Consider the following 7,212-nt stretch of genomic DNA (forward strand, 5'->3'; position numbering starts at 1 on the left):
AAGTGTGTGTAGTACCATCAGATAACCTGCAAACTACTTACCACGTAGACATCTCAACTTACACAGAATATTCTACATCAACTTCATTTTTAAGTAAGTACGTATAACTGCTGTTAAGTATTTATTCCCCCCTTTTTTTTTTTTGTATACATCTGCTCAGCATAGCGCGGTGAATCACACAAATATACGGTTCGCTCATTTTTTGCACATTGTTGTCCCTATTTTGTACATGTTTTATAGCGTTATTCTTTCATATGTATTCAAAAAAATATTGCAATTTTATTATTTGGCACATGGATTGTGTAAAGTTGCTTGAACAGGGATGGTGTAGTGGAAAACATGCCCTCAGCAAACCACTCTTTACTTTGGGCCAGTAGATGGAGATTGTCTCTTGTTCCAAATATCAAGATACGGCTGAGTCCACTTCCTAATTAAAAGTGAAAGTATTAGTACAGGAAATAATGAGAGACAAAACAAAAAGTAACACGTAGCAGGCAGAGAATTTCGGAATGAATTCACAATAAATTTTCCTAATCAGAAGCATCCGTTCATATCTCACAGTAAAAACTCACATTTTGCTTCAGATTTTCTGATTTTATAACAAACGTTAAATTGAAGTAAAATCTGGTGTGAAGGAGCTAAACAATAGCTTTTTCTACGACATGTATTGTCCCAGTGGAAAATGATATATTCCTGTTCAAAAATGCTTCCAAGCTTCAAAAATGTCACATTTTCAAAGTCGTGAAAGGAATAACGGCAGCAGAAACTAACAAAATGCAGAATTCCATGATAATAAAAGGTTTGCATCAGGAAAAACGAGCAAACATGTAAGAAGTATTTGTGAAAAATAAGCATACTAACTCAACGGTTCATTAGGTCGGGGTCATATGCAGCGTAAAGGTCTAAATCCCATCCACATGCTGATGAAAAAATGCACAGTTAAAAAAAAATGACATGCAGTGCAGCAGTGGCGTACCTACCATGTAGGCAGGGGACGCCACTGCCCTCGGGCCGTCAGGGGCCTGCCGCGAAGGGGTGTAATATGCCCATGAACAGCGGGCCCCCTGGATCTATCATGCTCTGGTAGGTGCCTGTCACCTACTGGAGCATGGCAAGGATAAATTATTACTGCCTGCTGCTGCAGGGTTAGGGTTAGATGCAGATCCTGAGATGTGAGCGATCACATGATTGCATACATTATTCCAGGTCCTGTATCAAAGCAGAGGAACGCAGCGTGTAGCAGCAGGTGGTGAATATTAATCAACCGCCTGCCATGCTCCGGTAGGTGACCGGCACCTACCGGAGCACGGGGTACCTTCTTCCCAGCACTAATTCAGCATTGGAACTTAATTTCAGGCTGTTGGCAGGGGGCGTGGCTAAAGGGGCAGGGCATCGTGGAGGAAGGGGGGCCCAGGCCCCTTCAAAACTTTGTTATGGGGCCAGGGCCAAGCTACTTATGTCCCTGCATGTGAATGTATGCTGCCAATATGCAAAGAAGATTTCAGCCATTCAGACAAGGGGCTAAAATCCTGCACTAAAACCTGCACCTAAATCCATAGAGCTAAACAGAGATTTTGGTGTAGAATTATCTCCACCAGAATAGCTGTAGATCTACAGTCGTGGACAATCCACAGAGGTTAGGAGACATGTTAATGAATCCTTAAGGTCCATTCACATGCACTAAGTAGTTGCAGCAGATGATCTGCAGCTAATTTATACCAGAAAATTCTACACTAAAATTGACATCTATTGGTGCTGGTCTGATGCGACAACCTTGTCCTCTGGCTGTGATTGACAATGCTGGATACCTGCAAATCATGGTTGGTGGACAAGGTTGCCACTCTGCTTATGAACATGGCAGACCACTGTATCTTAAAGGCAGGACTTCTACTTTGAAGCTGAGCAGAGAATCAGACTGCAACTAAACAAGTGAGGCATAGTTGGAATCAGTAGGATTCACCCTACATTATACTATCCTCAAAGTTTCCCTTTGAACCCCTTCCGACCTTTGACGCCACATAGGCGTCATGAAAAGTCGAGCCAATACGACCCATCACGCCTATGTGGTGTCATGAATTGATTGCCCCCTGCGGGTAGGGTGACCGGGGTCACTGAAAGGTCACCCGACCCGCACACAGAGGACACTTTATAGTTAACCCCAGGGGGTATGGCTTAGCCCCCACATGCCTATGATCGCTCAGATTGGCTGTTAAAAGTGAAGCAGCGAATCAGCGATTTGTAATATTTCACCAATGCAATAGCATCTGCCATGGCTGGAGACTGAGACCCAACTCCCCCACACCTACAGGCATGGCCGATCGCCGCTGTCATCATCTGCACCCCCTCCCATTCTCTCCGCTCCCCCTCACCTTCCAATCACCCCCCACGGTACTTACAAAGTCCCTCTGGCTGTCCCGGTGTCCCACCGTCTCGGCTCATGGGCGCCGCCATCTTAGAAAATGGCGGGCACATGCGCAGTGTGCCTGTCGAATCTGCAACGCTGCACAAAATGTTTTTATTTTTCCATTAGGGTTAGAATTAGGGTTAGGGTTGGAATTAGGGTTAGAAATATGGTTAGGGTTAGGGTTGGAATTAGGGTTAGGGTTGGAATTAGGGTTAGAAATAGGGTTAGGGTTGGAATTAGGGTTAGGTTAGAAATAGGGTTAGGGTTGGAATTAGGGTTAGATTTAGGGTTAGTGTTGGAATTAGGGTTAGGGATGGAATTAGGGTTAGGGTTGGAATTATGGTTAGGGTTGGAATTAGGGTTAAGATTAGGGTTAGGGGTGGGTTGGGGTTGGGATTAGGGTTAGGCTTGCGGTTAGGGTTAGAGTGGGGATTAGGGCTAGGGGTGTGTTGGGGTTAGGGTTGTGGTTAGGGTTATGATTAGGATTGTGATTATGGTTAGGGGTGTGTTGGGGTTAGAGTTGGAGTTAGAATTGAGGGGTTCCACTGTTTAGGCACATCACGGGGTCTCCAAACGCGACATGGCGCCACCATTTATTCCAGCCAATTTTGCGTTCAAAAAGTCAATCAGTGCTCCCTCCATTCCGAGCCACAACGTGTGCCCAAACAGTGATTTACCCCAGAGGCGTATCTAGGCTTTCTGGCACCCGGGGCAAGAATTTGGTTCGGTGCCCCCCCAAGTACATCTGCGACTTGCACACTTAGCCATGTACCCACGAGCTGCTCTCCCTAATCCTCTCAATGTTCAGTAAAAAACTGAAAGCAGGAATTGAAGCTCGTTGTCACAGGACCATAACTATGAAAGTCTCATATGAGTGAAGTGTCCATGTGATGACTACTGGAACCTGCAGAGTTGAATCCTGATGTTGCAGGCTTCTGAATTCTCACAACTAATGCACTGCACACATTTAGGATTCTCCCTTGCCGATATACAGTCATGTCAGCACAAGCATGTGATTTATATACTTCTGGCCACATTCCAACTAGACGTGCCCGGCCTCGCTCTGTTCATTTTCATTGAGTGAGGCCACACACGTCTAGTCAGCATGTGACCGCATGTATGTATATTATCGGCATGAGAGAATCCTAACAGCGTTCAGTGAGCACTGTGAGAATTCAGAAGTCTGCAGTCACATAGAATGTCTGCAGACTCAGCACAAACCTGAACAACCCCTTTAATGCTCCTAAAAAATAAAAACATGAGAATTAGTCAGTATCACAAATAATATTTACATCTAGGTACCTTATAGATGACGTCATCTCTGCAGTCGTTCTCCTTTTCTTCTTCTTGTCCAGACCCCATGATGAGTTTTCTCATCCACAGCTGTCTCTGTAGACGTCCATCTTCTCCGGTCTTCTGCAGCAAATCTCCACACGATCCCCTTAAAGATAGAAGTGTCATTATAATGCTCCTGAATAAAAATGTCTGCAATATACTGTCGCCTCACACTATTCCCCTCCCTCCTCATACTGTCTCCTCTAATATCCCCTCTGTTCACCATACTGTCTCCTCATATATTTACCCCCTCCCTCTCTAAACTGTCTGCTCACACATACCCCCGACTCCCCATACGGTGTCTGCACACATCCCATCACCCTCACACCCCATACTGTGTCCACATACATTAACCTGTTCGCTCCCCATACTGTCTGCACCCATCCCCCATACTGTCTCCTCATACATACTCTTCATTTTTTGTCCTCAAATCTCCCCACACACATTAAATCCCCCATCCCCTCTTCAAATCCCCCCACACATTAAATAACCCCCCATCCCCACTCCAAATCCCCCCACACATTAAATAACCCCCATCCCCACTCCAAATCCCCCCACACATTAAATAACCCCCCAACCCCACTCCAAATCCCCCCCACACATTAAATAACCCCCCATCTTCGGCGTCTTCAGCTCCACAGTGGAGCACTTACCAACATCGTTCGCTCTGGGTATAGACGCCAGTACAATTGTTCCCTGGGAGCTGGCACGTGCACCTTCTCTGCACCAGCTGTCAGCTTGACAGCTGACACAGAGAACTGCCGATTCTCAGGCCAGGGGGGCGGCAGAACGCAGCCGCCAGGGAGGACACTGCGGACCGCTGCATTAGGCGGCACGACTGCGCCCCCCTGCCAGCTGCACCCGGGGCAACTGCCCTGGCTTCCCCCCCTAGATATGCCCCTGGTTTACCCCAACATATGATCAAGGGTTTGGGGAAACCTTGGAATATTGCCAAGTTGCCTTGATAATCGTATTGTTCTCTCCAGTGTTGCTTTCCTTGGGAGAAGTGCGACAGCATTAGAATGGGCTCCTGAAATGACTTCTAGGAGAATCTGTTGTGGTGTCTCCTGTGTTGTCCTTGCCCTGGTGACCGCCTCATTGACAAGTCGGATTGCTTCAGGTCCTGCTGCTTGCCCTGCGTGGTTGTGGGGACTGATTACTTTCACCACTTCACCAGATGCTTCATTCATTGGTCCAAACACGTCCCTTGCAAGTCGACCGTTTTTCACACACCCAGATGGAATGGACATCGTCAGCCGTTCTTTTGGAAAATACGTAAATGTGATTCTCGTAGACCAACTTCTTCCCACTTTTGGATAGAACTGAAATCATACTTGTAGACAGTGAATTGCTGTGGAAGCTGACTGATGTTTGTGCTAGTACACCTCTCTCTTTGTAGAGATCATTGACACTGCTATATTCTGATGTAATAATGGAATAAGAGCTAGTCTAATGTAACTTGCAGGACACCTGACATGAAAATTGTTACGTCTGCAACAAAACTTGCAAAAAAGCAGCTCAGTGCTGGGTCAGGTAAAAGGTCACAAAATGTTTTAAGTTTAGAGTGGTTTACATTACCCACCTAAATCAGGCCTCATTCACACTACATTTTTTGAATCCGTTTATTTTTTTTGTGCTGTTTTTGCAACACAAAAATGTTTTATATCCAAGAAGTATTGTTTCTCCTTGCAGAGAATGACATGCTAAGCATGCCGAGATGAGGAGGCTTAAAGCCGCAATGCTCCTCTGGGAAATATGTAAATTGTCTCTTCAGAGACAACGAGCCTTGTTACATGACTTAGGATAAAAGCCAAAATGAGAATCTCAGTTTGCAGACACTGTGTTTCAGGGTACTGCCCCTCGTCAGTGCAAAGTGTGAGATCTGGTTTGGTTGTGATGGAGGCATCCAAGAAGTACTGTCTCTCCTTGCGGAGAATGACATGAAACGTTTTGGAAAATGGCTTGTTAAAAGTGCAGGCAAAATGCTCTGACACTATAATGCAATCAGTTGTGAGGTTTACAGATGGAAACAGTTGATTTAACATATCACAAAAGTGCAGCACTCTGTACAGTACTTTGTGACATGTGTAGAGTTGAGCGAAACGGGTCGAAAAATTTAAAAAGTCGCCGACTTTTGGCAAAGTCGGGTTTCATGAAACGAAACCCGACCCTAGGATGAGGTCGGCCACGAGGTCGGCGACTTACGTGCCAAAGTCGCGTTTCAAAAGTTTGTTTTGCGCTCTTTTTCAGCCAATCAGGATCCACGGACACTGTGGGCAACGTGATGACATAGGCACGGGTCACCACCATCTTTCAGAAGGGCATGCAAGTGATTGGCTTGCTTTGGTGGGCGTCACAGGGGGTATAAAAGGGCGTGCACGCCGACCGCCATCTTACTTCTGCCGATCTTAGCATAGGGAGAGGTTGCTGCTGAATCTGTAGGGAGAGCGTTAGGCAGGGAAGAAGAAAAAAAAACTGCTTCTGCTGCTAGCGATTGTGCCTGTACAACACACCAGTCACTGTGTGTGCAGTGCAAGGGGAGGCTATATAGTGGTGTATCAGTGGTGTTGGTTGTTGGGCTGCCTTCTAAGGCTTCCTGATGGCTGCATTGCTGTTTACCCACTGCTCTGCAAACTGCTTTTTTAAAAGCAATCCCAATTTTTTTTTTTGTCCTGCTGAGGTACTGAGCATGCATTTTTTCACACCATACATAGAATCATAGAATCGTAGAGTTGGAAGGGACCTCCTGGGCCATCTGGTCCAACCCCCTGCTCAAAGCAGGATTCACTAAATCATCCCAGTTAGATGTCTGTCCAGCCTCTGTTTGAAGACTTCCATTGAAGGAGAACTCACCACTTCTCATGGCAGCCTGTTCCACTCATTGATCACTCTAACTGTCAAAAAGTTTTTTCTAATATCTAATCTGTGTCTCCTCCCATTCAGCTTCATCCCATTGCTTCTAGTCTTTCCTTGTGCAAATGAGAATAAAGTTGATCCTTCTACAATGTGACAGCCCTTTAGATATTTGTAGACAGCTATTAAGTCTCCTCTCAGTCTTCTCTTTTGCAAACTAAACATTCCCAAATCCTGCAACCTTTCCTCATAAGACAGGGTTTGCAGACCGGTCACCATTCTGGTCGCTCTTTTCTGAACTTGCTCCAGTTTGTTGATGTCTTTTTTAAAATGTGGTGCCCAAAATTGGACACAATATTCCAGATGAGGTCTGACCAAAGAAGAGTAGAGGGAAATAATTACTTCACGTGATCTAGACTGTATGCTTCTGTTAATACATCCTAGAATTGCATTTGCCTTTTTTGCTGCTGCATCACACTGTTGACTCATATTCAGTCTGTGATCTATTAGTATACCCAAGTCTTTTTCACATGTGCTGTCACTTAGCCCTATTCCTCCCATTCTATATATGCTTTTTTCATTTTTATTGCCCAGATGTAGTACTTTGCATTTCTCCCTGT

This window comes from Dendrobates tinctorius, unplaced genomic scaffold (assembly GCF_039654945.1).
Source record: "Dendrobates tinctorius isolate UK_male_01 unplaced genomic scaffold, ASM3965494v1 ptg000101l, whole genome shotgun sequence".
Taxonomy (NCBI): domain Eukaryota; kingdom Metazoa; phylum Chordata; class Amphibia; order Anura; family Dendrobatidae; genus Dendrobates; species Dendrobates tinctorius.